The following is a 16257-nucleotide window of genomic DNA, read 5'->3' on the forward strand; positions in this document are numbered from 1 at the left end:
TCATTGCAATTAGATCTATGTCAAAACTTTGACTAGGACACTGCAACAACTTCATTTTATGTTATTTTGGGGGTTTGTTTTGGACCATCACACCACCACCACCAATACCAGGTTTTGACTGTAAGATGTTTTAAGTTCTACAAATCTACAGAGGCAAAGAGGATGTTTTATTTTACTATGTAGAAACTCTGAGCTAAGGGCTGGGAATGAGGAGCAACGGGTAAAATGGGATCCTGCTAAATATACTGCCAGGTCATTTCTTGTTAGTGAACATCTGAGACGTCGCTTGTTTTATTATTAAGGCAGAAAATATCTGCCTGCTTTCTACTGTCAGGTCATTTGTGATCATTTCTATTGACAAATTTAAAAGTTTGTGTTTGCTATTATTATATTTATTGTACTGCTCCGACCAACAAGGTTCCCAGAGTTTTGGGATCAGCAACAGGCCCACAACACCATGGATCCTCTACCGTACTTAACTATAAAATTTCCCTATTTGCAGATTTTTTTTTTCATAGAGCATATCAGAAATATTAGAAAGAAAATGCAGATTGGGAATACATATATGCATTGCTACTTGACATGCTATTGGTTGGCATTTGGAAAATAGAATATTCATTTTCTTAAGTGCTGATTTGCTGAAACCCAAGAGTTGAGATAAGAAAGACTAGATTTTATCTTCAAAGAAAAGGCTAAGACAGTTTGCTTTGGGCGAATTCATGCATATTTGGTGTATAAACTACTAAAACAGGCATACACATCTATAATTTTGGCTGGGTCCCAAACCCCCCACAGACACTGGACGTCCACTGTAAGCCCAGATGGGAACATTGAGGCTGGATTATTGCTGAGGCTGTTTGGAATTTTAAATAAAAGCTAAATTCAAAATAGTGCAAACCAATTCTCTAGTTTCTTCACTGGCTTACCATTTCGGCTTGGACTCGATACAAGATGTATCTTCTTCTATAAGACAGGATGTTCCCTTTGCTCCTCTGGCTCTTTTTGTCTCCATACTCCTCACACAATTTAACGTCGATGGGAGACGAGCCGTTCTTCTCAGCTGACCACCTGAAGGTGCCGCAGACCACGCAGTCTTTGAAGAAAAACCTCTGTTCTTGTTTTTAAGACTTTATGACGGATATTCTAAATAAGTTTTCATGATTTTATTGTCATTTGTAGCACCTTTGACAAAGTTAAACTCCACATATTTACATCTGATAAGGTGGGATGGAAATTCTCTTCTACAAATATCCCAAACCACTGGTTGCTAGGTAGATTGTGTCTATAAAGTAGTTTGGTAGTTATTGCTATGTCTGCAGATATGAAGATTAATATGTATGTATATAAAAGGTCAGCACAGCGCTGCATTAATGAAATGTTCCTCTGTCTTTCCCATTTGGAGGAGTGCATAAGAGAAATCTTCTTTTGTTACCTCATGTTGTGACATATTACTATTTATAGGTTTGACACCTAACAAGGTAAAGCAAAATTTCCTTAAGACTTTAATTACGTCCATTTTTTCAACTTGGAGAAATCCTGAGTGAATGTTCTGAAGCATTTATTTCAGTGCTTTTATCTCTAGTTTACTGTGGATAAAGTGAAGTTTGAAGCTTGTTGTATTTTGTTACAAAAACAATGTTGCTCCACCATAAATGATTTGGTTGATTTATTAATTTTCTTGTCAACACTTTTAACCTCTCTCAATGTTTTTTTAATGTTGAATGTTTTTGATGTGGTTAAAGAACATTTCATTCCTCCTGGCATTTCAATGTATTTATTTAATCTCTCATTAATAATTCTTCTTCAGTTGCAAAAAGGTCAGGCTAAGTTGCATTATTTCATTCCTCTTCCAATTTATTTTCCAAAGCAAGTAAATCCTTTTCCCGGCGTGCGCCTCAATGTGTGTTTTTTCTTTTTCTTCTTCTTCTTCTCCATTTTTTCCACTTTGAAGCTCACCTGCACGCCCTAATTGTCCATTTGAGAGGGACACCAGCGGCTGCAGAGGATTCTGAGAGCCAGTCGATGCAAATGCTGCTTTAAAAAAAATAGATATTAAAAATTGATCAGCTTTTCCATTTGAATTCAAGGTAGGCATCACTCTCCATAAGCAGGGCTGTCTCCTGAAATCAGAGGAACTGTCAGTTCTGTGGCTGGCTGTTTACAAACTACGAGGCTGAAAATGAGACCTGCTCCCTGCGGACAAGTGCCTTGTACAAATATAAATAATGAATATTCAATGAATAATTTCTGCCCTTTAATAATGTACAACTTGACGAAATTGACTCACACTGTGAAACTGGAGAATCTTACTAAAAGTGGATAATGCTGAGGTACAATAGAGGTAAGAGCGTTGCGTGTGGCAGAGAGAAACGGGGCCCAGGTGACCCTGAGCTTACCTCTGCAAGGCATCCTGTGCAAGTGGCATTAAACTCAGAATATCCAAAAAAATTCATATTAAGTGATGATTTAACTGCACAATCTGCAAAAAAAAGGGGGATTAAATCCAACTTTATCTGCAGATCCTGGCCTTCAGAGTCGGGAAGAATCGGATAAATCCCTCCTCTTCTCTGCCTGGATGTCTTCTTACGAGGAATACTGTAGGGCGGAGATTTGATAAATGGTTAATTATGGAAATTATTGTGCTGAAGCTTAACTGTAATTAGTTTTAATTGGCTAATTGGGAAGAATTAGTGCAATTAACTGCATAATGATGTCTTTTTTTCTTGAAAGCGTTTTGTGGAAATTTAAGGATGTACTGTGGCTCGCCAAAGTATTCATACCCTTTGAAACTTTTCACGTTTTCTGGGTGTTGCCACCACAAACATCAGTGTATTTTATTAGGATTTTACCTTCTTAACCAACGCAAAGTTGTGTTGGATTGTGAAATGGAAAGAAAACAATGGTTTACAACATTTTTTCTTTGCACTACTTTAAGTCTGAAAAGTGTGGCGTGAATTTATATTCAGCTGCCTACAGTCAATACCTTGTAGTAAAACATTTACTAAGTATTGTAAATGTGACACTACATTCACAATACGGTCTGTTTCACTAGCGGAACAAGTCAGCGTCGGGCCGGGGGGCGGGCCAATTACCGGGCCCCTAACGAATCACCGGGCCCCTTACGTGCATCAGCTGAAAACTGTTGACTTTAACATTAAATACACCTTTCTCAACAGGTGAGGGCGCACTTTTTCCGTCTATAAGACATTTAAGCGACTTGAAACCATTCCTCCCTCCCTGGCACCTCCAGACCCGGGCCCCCATCCGGCCTGGTTCGGGGGGCAGCCGCCCCCCCCCCCCCCCAAGCCCCCTCTATAGCTCCGCCCCTGATCTGTTTCTGGTTTCTACAAGAATGAATCTTTTTGAACAGATGTCATTTGTGAACATCAATTTTCAAGTCTTGGCAAATATTCTCAACCAAACCTACAACTGGACTTTGATTGGACCATTCTTGCACATGAATGTCCTTCAACCTAAACCAGTGTTTCTTAAAGGTGTTTCTTCCTTGAACAGGTTAGGATTGGTCTGTTTTTGCAGAACATTTTTCTCTGTTATTGAGATTGTATTCTGCACATTTCTGCCTACTTTGATCTCCTTTAAATCCAAGTAAGCTGGTGGTGGTCATGTCCCCAAATCAATGTTTACATCCTCATGAGAAAATGGCTGCAAACAGATGTGCAACTGTACAACCAAACATCTTTGAAAAGCAAAAGTAGAGCCTCCTGCACAATAAACAAGAATGCCACAAGTAGTTTCTAAACCAGCTGATCAAATGTGCTGGCACTCCTGTTGGGTTGCTAGGTAACGGGCTGAGCTCAGCTGGGGTTGCTAGGTAATGGTACAGTACCCATTGAATGTAACTCGACAATCAGGAGGTTTTTAAAACAGCTCATTTTAAAAACACCAAAAAACATTTACCTATTGCCAAAACAAAACAAAAAACATTGCTGGGTGGCTTTTTTAAGCACTTGGGCATTTTGGGGGGCAGCAGAAACCAAAATGGAAATATAAAAACATGTGAAATGAGAATTTTGCATAACAAGTCCCCTTTAATCCAGGTCCTCAGAAATGTGCCCTGCATGTTTAGGAGATTTTTGAGGTGTTTCCCTGCTGACACAAAAGAAAGGAGGATGAGCAGGTGAAGGGGGATGAGTATGATTGACAGCACTAAGGCCCGCCTTCTAGTTCTGGTAGGTTGTTTGTAGTGAGCACTGGAGGAACTGGAAGAAGGCAGAGGAACTAGATTTTTTTCACAGATTATCCGTCTCGTGCCATACAGTTTATGAAACTACTTATAAAAAGTATATAAAAGTTACAGACTGCAGTTTTAAACATTTCCTGCTAATGAACTCCTGAGTGAAGGTTTATTTTTTTCCTGTAACCGGTTGGTTTTCACCCCAGAGTTGGATTGTGTTAAGGCATCCTCTTCTGCTGCAGACAGTCGGGTATAAAACAAGGATTTCTGTTCTCCCCACACCGCCTTCCTCCGTGTGTCACACCAGCACAGAACTCAAACCGAGTATTAGAGCGGCCTCGGCTCAAGGTGCTCAGACTCTGCTAATAACACCATCCAGAATTCACGCCTTCCAAATGGGTTAATGTGTTTTTGCCCAGAGGGCCCTATCTACCTCAACAGCAGGACTCTCTCTGCACTTCCATTAAGCTACAACACTGCCGCCTATTAGCTGCTTTAGTGTGCACAGGGGCTACAAGTGCGAAGTCGAGTGCAGACCTGGCTTTGTGTGTGTGTGCGTGTGTGTGTGTGTGTGTGCGTGTTGGACCACAGAGTGTCCCGACCTGGAGCTGCATGGCACCGCTGCTGCAGGAGAGAACAATATTGTGGCCCCTGACAGCTTGTTAAAGACTTCACTGTGTTGTCTGCTGGGTTGTGTATTAGCACCCTGTAACACACTACATATATTTAACACACATACACACACATATAGGGCTTGTTTGTTGCTAGGTGTGAGTGTGAAACACAGGTGAAATTCAAGCTGAAGAACGAAAAACGGACTCAACGCTTGAAAACATCACTTTAAATTTGTCACCGTTTTATTTCTTCCTTTAAAATCCCTAAAAACAAACAATGATGTGGTAAATTATGAACTAATCCTGGTTTAGGAAACCAGTTCAAGCAGCAAAACGTTTTATAATCCATAGAGTAACAAAGAGCACTGCAAAAACACAACGTCTTACCAAGTATTTTTGGTCTAGTTTCTATACAAATATCTTAGTACACATGAAATAAGACAAAACTAACTAATAAGAAACTTTTCAGCAAAATATAGAAACTTTTTTAAATCAAGAATTCCTTAATAATAATTTTTAAAAAGCACTAATTAAACTAAGATAATTTCACTAATGAAAAATGTCCTGCTACAAATGAAATAATATGCCAGTTCAGCTAATAATTTTTATTTTATTAAGGAATTATTTACTTAACACAAGCACTTATATTTTGCAGAAATGCTGCTTGTCGTATTTCATGTGTATTGTGCAGGCGGCGATGCTTGAGATATTTGCTCTAGAAAGTAGATCACAAATACCTGGAAAAGTTTGTATTTTTGCAGTTAGTGTCTTGCAAATAAGTATTCATGATTTTACGTATCAGTCCAACACAGAAATAGTAAAAGAAGAATTTATTTATGAAAATTTTTTTATCAAATCTGAAAAATGCAATTTTTACATATTCAACCCCCTTTATTTTGTGACCCCTAAAACATTAAAATGTGACCAACTGAATCCAGGAGCCAGAAAATAGATTTGAGCTCAGTTTAATTAATTAATAATAATTTCTGTTGAGGTTTTCATGTGAATATTAGTGAACAATCAGCAACAAGAAGATCAACGAACGGAGCAGACAAGTCGGGGGAAATTTGTTGCAACGCTTGAGTTATAAAAACTTAATGTGTTCGTCTGTCACTTAACATATTAAAATATACAAACTTTGTGGTTGTATTTTGATAAATGGATAGACGTATTTTAAAAATGTTTCCTTGCAAATGTAGTTTTAAGATTATTTTCATTGAACCAAGAAAAGCATTTCTGAGAGGAAGTGAGACAAGAATCCCTTAAAAGACAATTAAACAAGTTAAAAAGATGATCAGTTTTTAAAGGGATATTTTTAGTTTCATTTTATTTTCTTATAGCTTTTCGTGGTGGAAATGTTTCATCAGCTGCTGTTTTCAGAAAGTCTCTTTTCTTATTTCACTGAAATAAAATGTTTCTTCCATCCGTATTTATTTATAACTTCCCATTTGCTCCGGTTAAGATTTGGAAGGTGATACTGGAAACCAGCAAGAAGAGTGGTGGTTCTATTTCTAATGTCAAACATGACAACACGATTCACAAAGTGGAAAATAAACATTTAATAGTAAATATATTAATGTTGCACAGTTCTGTTGAAGGCCTTAAATGTTTTTTGTTCATATTTTGCTTCAGACTCTTTGAAAATAATGTTGATCAACGTCTGTTAGGCTTTCAGACCATCTTTTTTTTTGGACTTTGGTGAATTTTCTCACTTATTTCTAGTTAATTTTAAAGCAATGGAAATTGGATATTTAAGAGAAAAAGAAAGTAGGATTTTAATATCTGTCTGTCTGTCTTGAAGGGTATAAAGATTAGGGTGACAGTAAGGAGGTTTGAAGCTCCTCATCAAATCAAGGTCTTGTTTAATTATTGGAGATATGAAAACAAAAAAAGGGCAAATATTCAGTGTTTCATATAATTATTTAAATTCAATGTAACTTTTATAATTTACGTCAAGTCAAATTTGATTCTCTTAGACTCTGCGCTACATGAGCGTTTAAAATTAATCGGGACATCAATTTAAAACTGTATTTTTATATCAGAGTATTTAAGCATTTCTTTTTTTTTAAATATGAAACAAATAACTTGGAGGAAATCAGTTTTGCCGTTTAGCTAAAAATAGCTAAAAATTAGAGTAAATAATAAAAAGGGTTAAATGATATGATGTATTATGTAAAATATTAGAAATGTTGGGTGAGGAGAAAAACTGATTATGAATGTAATCTAATGATCTAATTTAAATTAAATGAGTTTAACTTTTTCCGTATTTATCTCATATGTGTATATATTAATTTTGAAGCAAATCAGAACATTTTGTTTGGAGAAATGCTATTTCCTCGTTAATATAAATAGCATTCATTAGTATGTGGTTATTATTTGTATTTTTCTCTCAATGGACCAAAGAAGTTACCTTGTTTTCAGACATCTTGTTTCTTGTTTCTTGTTGTGTTCAATGCAATTTTAATGTTTTATACTGTTAATCAAATTAATTATGTTTTATTTTAATTCTGTTTCTTTTTTTATGAATTTATCACCAGCACAGACATGATTTCAACTTTAAACTGTTGTAATATCTGTGTGCTTTTATTTCTCCACAAACAGGAGCAGCTTAATGTTTAGTGTCAGCCTGCCCCCTAGTGGACACTCAGCCCGTCCAATGATGCAAAGCCCTGCCGTTTACTGAGCAACGCATACACAGAGCAGTAACAGGAAAACATCTATAAAAGTTGTATAAGTTTTGTTAAAATGAATAAATCATCTATTAAAATGTGTTGATTAGATTTCACAAGATGCACATGTAGTGAATTATGTTGCACAAAGTATTGGAGCTGAAACGCCGCAGGCTCTCGCCAGTTGTGTGTGTCTGTGAACATTTATTTGTGTTTAAGGAGGCTAAGCCATTATTCATGGTGTTTGATGCCAAAGTCAATAAAAAGCTATACATGAATGGGAGTAAAAATCTCCCTCTGTTCTCTGAAAACGGCGGCTCACTGTGTCTGACTCTGACGACAATAACTCAAGAGTCTGAATATGGATGAACTTCTCAGAACTCCTCAGAGATGCAATGCATATAGTTGATGAATTTCCATGAGTGACCGGACCAGACCGTATCATGGAGAGTAAAATAGATCGGACCAACTCAGAGACAGCAGAACTAATTAAATGGATAAAATATATATATGGCCCCGTCGGAGTGTGTAAAATTAATAGGGGAGCAAAGAACTTGCCTGGAAGCCACTTCATTCACTCTGCAGCGCGGCCTGGGCTATCAGAGGGCACAAGAGGTGCTACATACGTTAGCATGGGATAGTGTGAGCGCATTTATTGCACGTTTATCTGCTTTTATTGGTGCATGAATAGTTCTTGAACGTTTTATAATCAAATATTTAAAACCAACATGTTACATTTAAGAGTTTTAAACCTTGTTTGTTAGACAAAAATGTGCCTTGGTTTCTTTGTTTAAGAAGAAGCAAATTAAACAACAAGCAAAAACGTTATATTGCAGAAGCAAAGTAAGGGGAAACAATGGCAGTTCATATGTTCCTGTTATTTATCCAACACAGTTCTAATCAAATGTGCTTTCAGCCTTGATCTGTTTCAACAGTTTTGCAGCTTTATGGAAGTTTGTTCCAGATTAGTGGAGCATGAAAACTGAATGCTGCTTCTTTATGTTTGGTTCTGGTTCTGGGGTTGCAGAGCCGACCAGAACCAGAAGACCTGAGGGATCTGGAAGATCTTGAACTCATTTTGGTGATAAACCGTTCAACAATTTATAAACTTACAGAAACTTATTATTTTAGGCAGAGCTTCACAGGTTTGCCTAAAATATCATTCAGACAGATCCACGGTGCTGCTGCTCACATTTTGACTAAAACTAGAAAAATGGAGCACATCGTCTAAAGTTCTTAAAATGTTTCTGTTAGTTAATAAATCACTAAACAGCTTAGCACCAAAATACGTTAAAAACCTTTTGTCGTTGTACTAACCTTCCAGATCACTCAGGTCTTCTGGTTCTGGTTCTGACTTTTCACATACGAGTTATTAATAAACCTTTCCAAAGAATTTAAATGTGAGCTAGTTCTATTGCCTTCTATGTTTTATTTCTGTGTTTTAGTTCTGTGTTTTTTCTTGGAGCCCCCTGCTGGCCTGGAGGCCTCAAGCAGCGGCTCAGTTTGGTTATGCCTTCGTTTTGATCTGAGCCATATGTATCCAGTTTGAAATTCTAACATTTTTTGTCTTTAGCTAGCATTACTGTGTGGAAGGTGAAATGGGAAATAAAAGTTAAAGCATTACCTCAATAAGAGACAGTTTAAAAAAACTCACAACCTGATTTAATTCAATCGAACTAAGTCTTCATTGATAAGAGATCTAGTGTCAAAAGAAAATATTACAGACACCTGTGCAGTTAATTCTTTTTGCAATTCAACCAACATTTATCTTTGCTTTGAAAAAACAATGAAATACAACATATTAGAGAAATTTGTTGTTTTGTTTGATTTTTTATATTTTTTTTGTCAAAACCATTTTTGAGATTTGAAAATTTTGAGAACAATCTCTAAAATTTTCAACAAAAAAAAACAACTTGGAAATTCTTGAGTTTAAAGAGTCAAAAAAATTCCACTTTTTGGAATTTTCTGATATTTTTGACAAAAAAATATACTCCTCCCGTTTTTCTATCTATAATGGGGCTAATACAAGAAAACAAACCTGCATGCAAACAGAATTTTCCAGTATTCAACAATAATCTTTAGCTGCACAGCCAGAGATGAGCAACTTTTTCAAAAATCTCCCCCCTCCCTTCCTCTGGGCATCTTGAAATAAAACTGTAGTAAACCAAATCCACCACTAGAGGTCACACCTGTGAGACGAATTTCAAAGGAGCGTCCAGTCCTGCCAACTCGCCTGGCCTTGACCATGCACTTGGGAAGCCATCATTTATTTTTGGAGCCTTAGGCTGCGTAGCTGCTGTGAGACGGGCAGGGGGTGAGGAGGGTAAGGAGGGAGGAAGAGATGCAGGAGGAGGGGAAGCAGGGCAAGTCACGCCAGCACCAGGCAGTGACACAAAAAGCATTGTCCTGATTTAATGGCTGTGAAGTCTTGCCTCCCCTTGGTCCAAGGAGCTGCTGACGCTTAATTAGGACGAACATTCATTTAAAGACACAACACCTCAGCTCCGGCATGGTGGGCCCGGAGCGAAGACGATTCAATCCATCTCCCGCCATCGCGGGGGGATGAGTTATAAGGACGGGACGGGTTCCTGTCGCCGCCCTGCGCAAGCGTATTCACTCCTCGTCCAACATGGAGGCCATAAAATTCTCACCAGGCTCTAATGTGAAGAGTGAAACCTCTGATGAGTCATCAAGTAAAATCATACGGCCTGAAAATGTATTTGATTCATGAGGGGATGGGGAGAGATTTTCAGTAATGAACAACGTTAGAGGCAGCTGTTCTTCACAATGCCTTGCTTAAGTATTCACACTATGAAATTTTTCACATTTTGTCTCAATTTAATAAAAATAGAACATAGTGTCACCTCTTCTGCCAGCCTTGAACATTTAACAACTGAATTGTTTTTCCACATTTTTCTCCACAAATTGACCCTTGCCCCAGATTCTCAGTTTAGTTCTGGACTTTAACTGGACCAGAAGTAGTTTGTATGATGAGCTCAACAGATCTGCTGTTCTACCAGGTGCTGGCTAATTGCTGCTGCTTGTCTGGAGGAGCTGAGATGGGGAGAGGGGCTCCGTGAGGTGGAAGCTGAGCTGCAGACTGCAGGTCAAAGGCGACGCTTCGTGAAAGCAAGCGTTTAGGCACCCCCGAATGGTTGCCACGGAAGATTCCAGGATCTCTCAAACATGCATGAAAGAATCAAGGCAACACTCCAGGTGTGTTTTTGATGAGAGAATAATATAACAAAATTGACCTTAAAAGTCAATTTTACATAATACCCCCTTTAAAAGAACAGTAACCATGGTGTGATTTTGGAAATAAATCACTATAATCATGAACACCTGGGGGTCCACTGCACACCACAGTTCAGCTTTTTGTTTGTAAAAATTATTTATTAAACAATTTCTTCTCCCTCTTGACAATGTTGTGTTTATGTGTCTCCTAAGCATCCAAGAAAATACTGACTAATCTGTTACACTTTGTAAGAATGAAATTATTTTGTTCAAGTATCCGATTTTTCAGGTATATTAGTATTTTATCATTGAATATTGTCAAATTTAGTTTAGGTCTTAACTGTTGGTTGAATTATATTGACATTATTTACCTGTCAGACATTGACAGCATTATTTTGTTCCTTCTCATAAAACAGGACCAAAATGAGTTCCTGCTCCATTTGTAGAGGTTTTGCTTGCTTTAAAAAAAGAATTCAAACTAAGCTGAAAGCGTTACTGCATTTTTATTTAGAGACGTAATGATTCGAGTCAAACTCATTCTTAAGCCTCCCTTCCATGCAAATATCTGCCATGTTGGTTTTCCTATTGATGTAAATCCAAACATATAAAAACTCCCTTCTCCATTATATCAAAATGCATATTTCTTAATTATTTATCGCATTATTTATCGCAGGGCCTTTAAGCACCCAGGTCTTTTCAATTTTTTATTTCTGCTCAGCTTCAAACAGGAGATCTTGTATTTAAAAAAAAAAAAAAGAAGAAGAAAAAAGGGGAGACCCAGTTTTGGGGTGTGGGAATTGCTGCAGGGCCAAGCTGACAGGATTCTTAGTCTCAAGGCGCCTCACGGTTTTTCATTTACAGCACAGCAAAGGCACAAATCCAGGTCAATTAAAATAAGGAGAAAGAGGCCTGTGTGGCTGACTGGGACGGACGCCACCACCCTTACCTGCCACAAGAGGGCACAAGGGGTGCGGAGGTGGTTAAACCATAAAAACGTTTCAGCTGGGGGGGAGGAGGGTGGCCCAGATAACGCAGTGACAGTCACAGCTCCACTTTACGCGGTTAATCTGAAGGTTAGATGGTCTTCTGCTGAGCAGGATATGACATCAGCTGTCACAATAAACAAAAAGAAAAATAATGATGTAAGAAAGTGTCCCAAGTTTAATTTTGTGTGCAGAGTTAAAAGCCCTTCTCCCCATCACTTTTGGCTCTTCATAAAAGCTTATTAGATGTCTCATCATTCGGGTCGTATACCTTTAAATGCATTTGGCCTATAAAAGCTGCTCCTGCAACCCTTACATTTCGATAATCTAGGTGTGTGTGTGTGTGTGTGTGTGTGTGCGTGTGTGTGTGTGGGAGGGGGATGGGGGGCGAATGTGAGAGAGAGAGAGAGAGAGAGAGAGAGAGAGAGAGAGAGAGAGAGAGAGAGACAGGCAGAATTCCTCCTTCACTTTCCATGACGGTCATTAAAAGCTCTCAAAGTGACACACTGGCGTTAAAAAAAAAAAAGCCTGTGTGTGTAACGCTGCGGAGAGTCACTTTGATTTTAATGGTCTGTTGTTTCCAGAGCGTTGAATGGAAATCTATATCATAAACTTAACACTTTTGCTGTCCTCAACTCCAAACAGGAGCAGAAACTCCTGACTCAGGTTAGTGTGTCTGTGCTATCAGAAGAGATTTTGTTTTAGGGTAAATGTGTCTTTGCCATTTAAAACGTGGGATTGTAGAGTCATTATGACCTCCATGGTGGCCAGAGATGGGCTGAAGTCGTAACTCTTCTGTCAGGCTGCACCCCTGAGCCCCGTCCCAGGCGAAGACCACAGAGCTTCCCTCCAGGACTCCAGGACCACACACATGCTGCTCGGGCATTTCCACAGTGCCACTTCCAGTCAGACATTCCCCATGTCCAAACAACCAAAAACATAATATTACTTCGTGGAAAGAAGCGCTGTGACACTGACTTACGGTCAGAGTATTTGCTGCAGCTTGGACTCAAAAGAAACCTGAGCATCTCGCAAAATGTCTCAGTGAATTGAACAGTGAGTCTCATTGGGTTCAACGGTTTTAAATGTTTTTTTCTGTTTTTGCCTCTTTATGCTTCATGCTTTAGGGCTTTTTGGTAGGGGAAAAAAAACTAAGGCTGAGATTATTCATTGATTTAATCGTGATTGTCAACTAATTTAGTCATCAATTAATCGCTAATTGAGTATACATGCTCTACAAAATGCCATTTGCTGAAAGAACAACACACTCAGAGCAGTAATTGATCCAGATTTGTGCAAATATAGAGAGATATTTTGGATTTAAGGTAACAAAATATGCTTTATGTATGTTTGGTAAAAATGTTTTACCCAAAACTCCTGAAGCGGCAAAGACTTAGCTTCATCTGGGTCGAATTCTGTAAAATAAAAAAGTTTAAAAACTCCTATTAAGCACCTTTAACAATTCATTTATTAATTGGTTAATCTAAAACATAATCAACAGATCAGCCCCACACTGCATTCATGTTAAGACAAACATGTATTTATTTTGCTCCAGATGCATCATTTGCTAAATGATCTAAAATGCACTACACCTAAGGAATGTCACTGTATGTTACTGCATTTTAGGCAATAAAATGTTCTTGTTTAATTAATGCAAAAATTTAATTAAATTTTAAACTTTAAATCTGAAGCTGCCAGGCGTGATTAACAACTTTGGGCTGTTACCCCATTTCTGCAGTAAAGATGTTTTTTTTTATGGGTCTGATGTAATATTTTAATCTCAAATGTTGTGTTTTCATCAATTATATGTAGAAAATTATTATAATTAACAGATGTGAAGGCTTGGAAACATCAATCTGTGTAAAATTAATCTGCATAATGTGTCACTGAAACAAGTGAGTGACTGGAATAAATGAACTTTTCAAAAATATTCTCATTTATTAAAAATGACTGTAAATAAAAGAATTTAAAAAAAATTTCCTACTTTTGAAGGGTTAACATCTCTTTTACTGGATTTCACTTTCATTATTTTAAGTCTGACACTGACCATGATTTCATTTTATCAATAGAAATATGTATTGCATGTATTGATGGCTGATTCGGAAACAACTTCACGCTGGTGTCTGACCACCTTTGGTTTCCTTTTAAAATACTTTCAGAAACAAAAACAGGACAAAACATCATATAATTCAACAAGGCAGAATAAATCCTGCGCAATGTGATGCTAAAAGCATTTTCAGACTCCTCAATGCTTCCAGCACCTCATCATTTCATCCGGTGACACGCCAGGCGCTCGGGTACGTTGGTCTGAGAGGAATCAACAATAAAAGACTCGTGCATTACCATTATTACTATTTTGGGTGCGTGCCAGAAACACTCCATAATACCTTGCATGGCAGACAAATTGGCATTCGGAACAGCGGCGTAATGGAGGTTAACTGCCTGAATGCAGGGTTACTGTGTACTTCATGCAAATCTCCTGTGCACAGTGGTGAGACTTGGCTGATGAACAGGACAGGCAGCAGAGATTCTGAAGCAAGCCTGATTGATGTTTTATTAAGCAACATGTTTACCTCATTTCCAGCCTCGCGCTCAGGCAACCCAACGGGAATTTTATAGTTTTGTGAGTCCAAAGGCTGCTACTAATGCTAACTCTTTTGTTCAACCTTCTTTTTTATTAATTAAAGCTCGAATGTGTTCAGTTTCTGGTCTTATCTGGTCAAAGTTTTGTTGAAAAGGTTTTCTCTTTTGCAATGCTAAGGAAATCTACCATTCCATCCTTTAGCAAACAGGGCAAAACATTTATTTTTATTGCTTGATGAAAAAAAAAATGCACTCTTACTTTATTAGATTACTAAATGTCACATTTTCATTGCCGTAATCAGAAAATCATCATAATTAACATAAATAAAGGCTGGAAAACACCAGTTTGTGTTCAATTAATTTGTATAAAGTGTTTTACTTGGCGTTAAACTTCCTGAAATAAATGGATTTTTCAATAATATTCTAATTCTAATTTATTGAAATAAATACAGGGTGCATTTCTTTAAAAAGCAATCAGTGTTCTGCTGTGTTTTGTCACCAAAACGTAACCTCTCTGGGTCCAACTTTGACCTTGAGATGACACAACTTCATCTCAAGGTTAATTTACCACGACTTCTAAAACTCCCACGCCACTGGAACATCTCCACATTTTTCATGTTACGACCATGAACTTTAATGCGAAACAGATTCAAACACAGAGAAATACAAAGTTGCAAGGTGGAAGGAAAATAAAGAAAAATCTGAAAAGTGTGGCATGCATTTGTATTCAGCCCACTTTGGTTGAATACCACGAAATAAAATCCAGGCCAAGTTGCTGAATTAGCAAACAAAATTCACCTGTGTGTAAAATTAGTGAACAACCAGCAGACAGATCAGAAGGAGAGATGTATAGAACTTTAAAGTATTGTTAGGTTATAAACCAAGATTTAATGCTTTGAGCATCACACAGACCTCTACTAAATCCATCATATAAGAAAGAAAAGTGAAGGACAACTGCAAAACCTTACATGACTCCTTCATATTCCTGCACTCCACTGCTAAAACACACAATTTTACCAGGAATGTTGGTTTAGTTTTTAGTTGAAATATGTCAGTACACTTGAAATGAGACAAAACTAACTTATAAGTAACTTTTCAGCAAAACATAGGCTCTTGTTTTAAGTCAACAATTTCTTAATATTGATGAAAATGTAGTAGTTCCAATAGCAGATTATTTCACGGGAAAATTGTCTTCTTATAAAAGAAATCAACTGCCCAGGGAAGAAGTACCTTTCGTCAATATTAAGGAACTGTTGACACAAAACACTCATATTTCTTGCTGAAAAGTCACTTGTAAGTTAGTTTTGTTTCAAGTGTATTTACATATTTGAACTAGAAACTAGACCAGCAAGTCTGCAAAACATTGTAACATTTTACTCCGTATTTGGATTCTCAACTGTTTATACCAATAAAATTAATTCAATAATTTTTTTCTCAGAAGAGAAACTCCATACATCCCTGACTTAAACTCATTTTTTTCTCGCTCTCTGTGTTGAGAAGCGTGTGCTTGTGATGCTGTGTGTCCCCGGCCCTTCAGGCTGAACTGGGTCAGGTCACGGTCAATAAGACAATACGGGTAACATTCGTAGGCAACTCGGTGTGTTTCCAAAATAGAGCCTACTATTGTGGGACAGCTGCAAAGTCTTTTCTAGTCGAAGTTCAAGGTCTCACGTGGAGCGCAACGCTCAAGTCTCTTCCTGCCTCAGTCTTTGGCGAGTCAGTAAATGTCCACAACAACGTGAAGTGAAACCTTACAGCGCTGTTGCTTCAGAAGGAGCACCTAGTTACCCTCCTCTAACCTTACCATCTGCATCAAGCTGCCATTCGGAGCCAAGATTAATCACAGAAGCTCCTGTCCGTGCTGGGAATAGAAGTTTTCCAGATAACAAGGTCAAGGGTCACATTTTTGGCTGAGGTTGAGCGTCCTCGGGGGCTAAATAAAGAGCCTAGGAGTTGCACAGCAGCTCCGGCTACCACAG

The sequence above is a fragment of the Poecilia reticulata genome, chromosome 1 (assembly GCF_904066995.2).
Source record: "Poecilia reticulata chromosome 1, P_reticulata-male-v2, whole genome shotgun sequence".
NCBI lineage: Eukaryota > Metazoa > Chordata > Actinopteri > Cyprinodontiformes > Poeciliidae > Poecilia > Poecilia reticulata.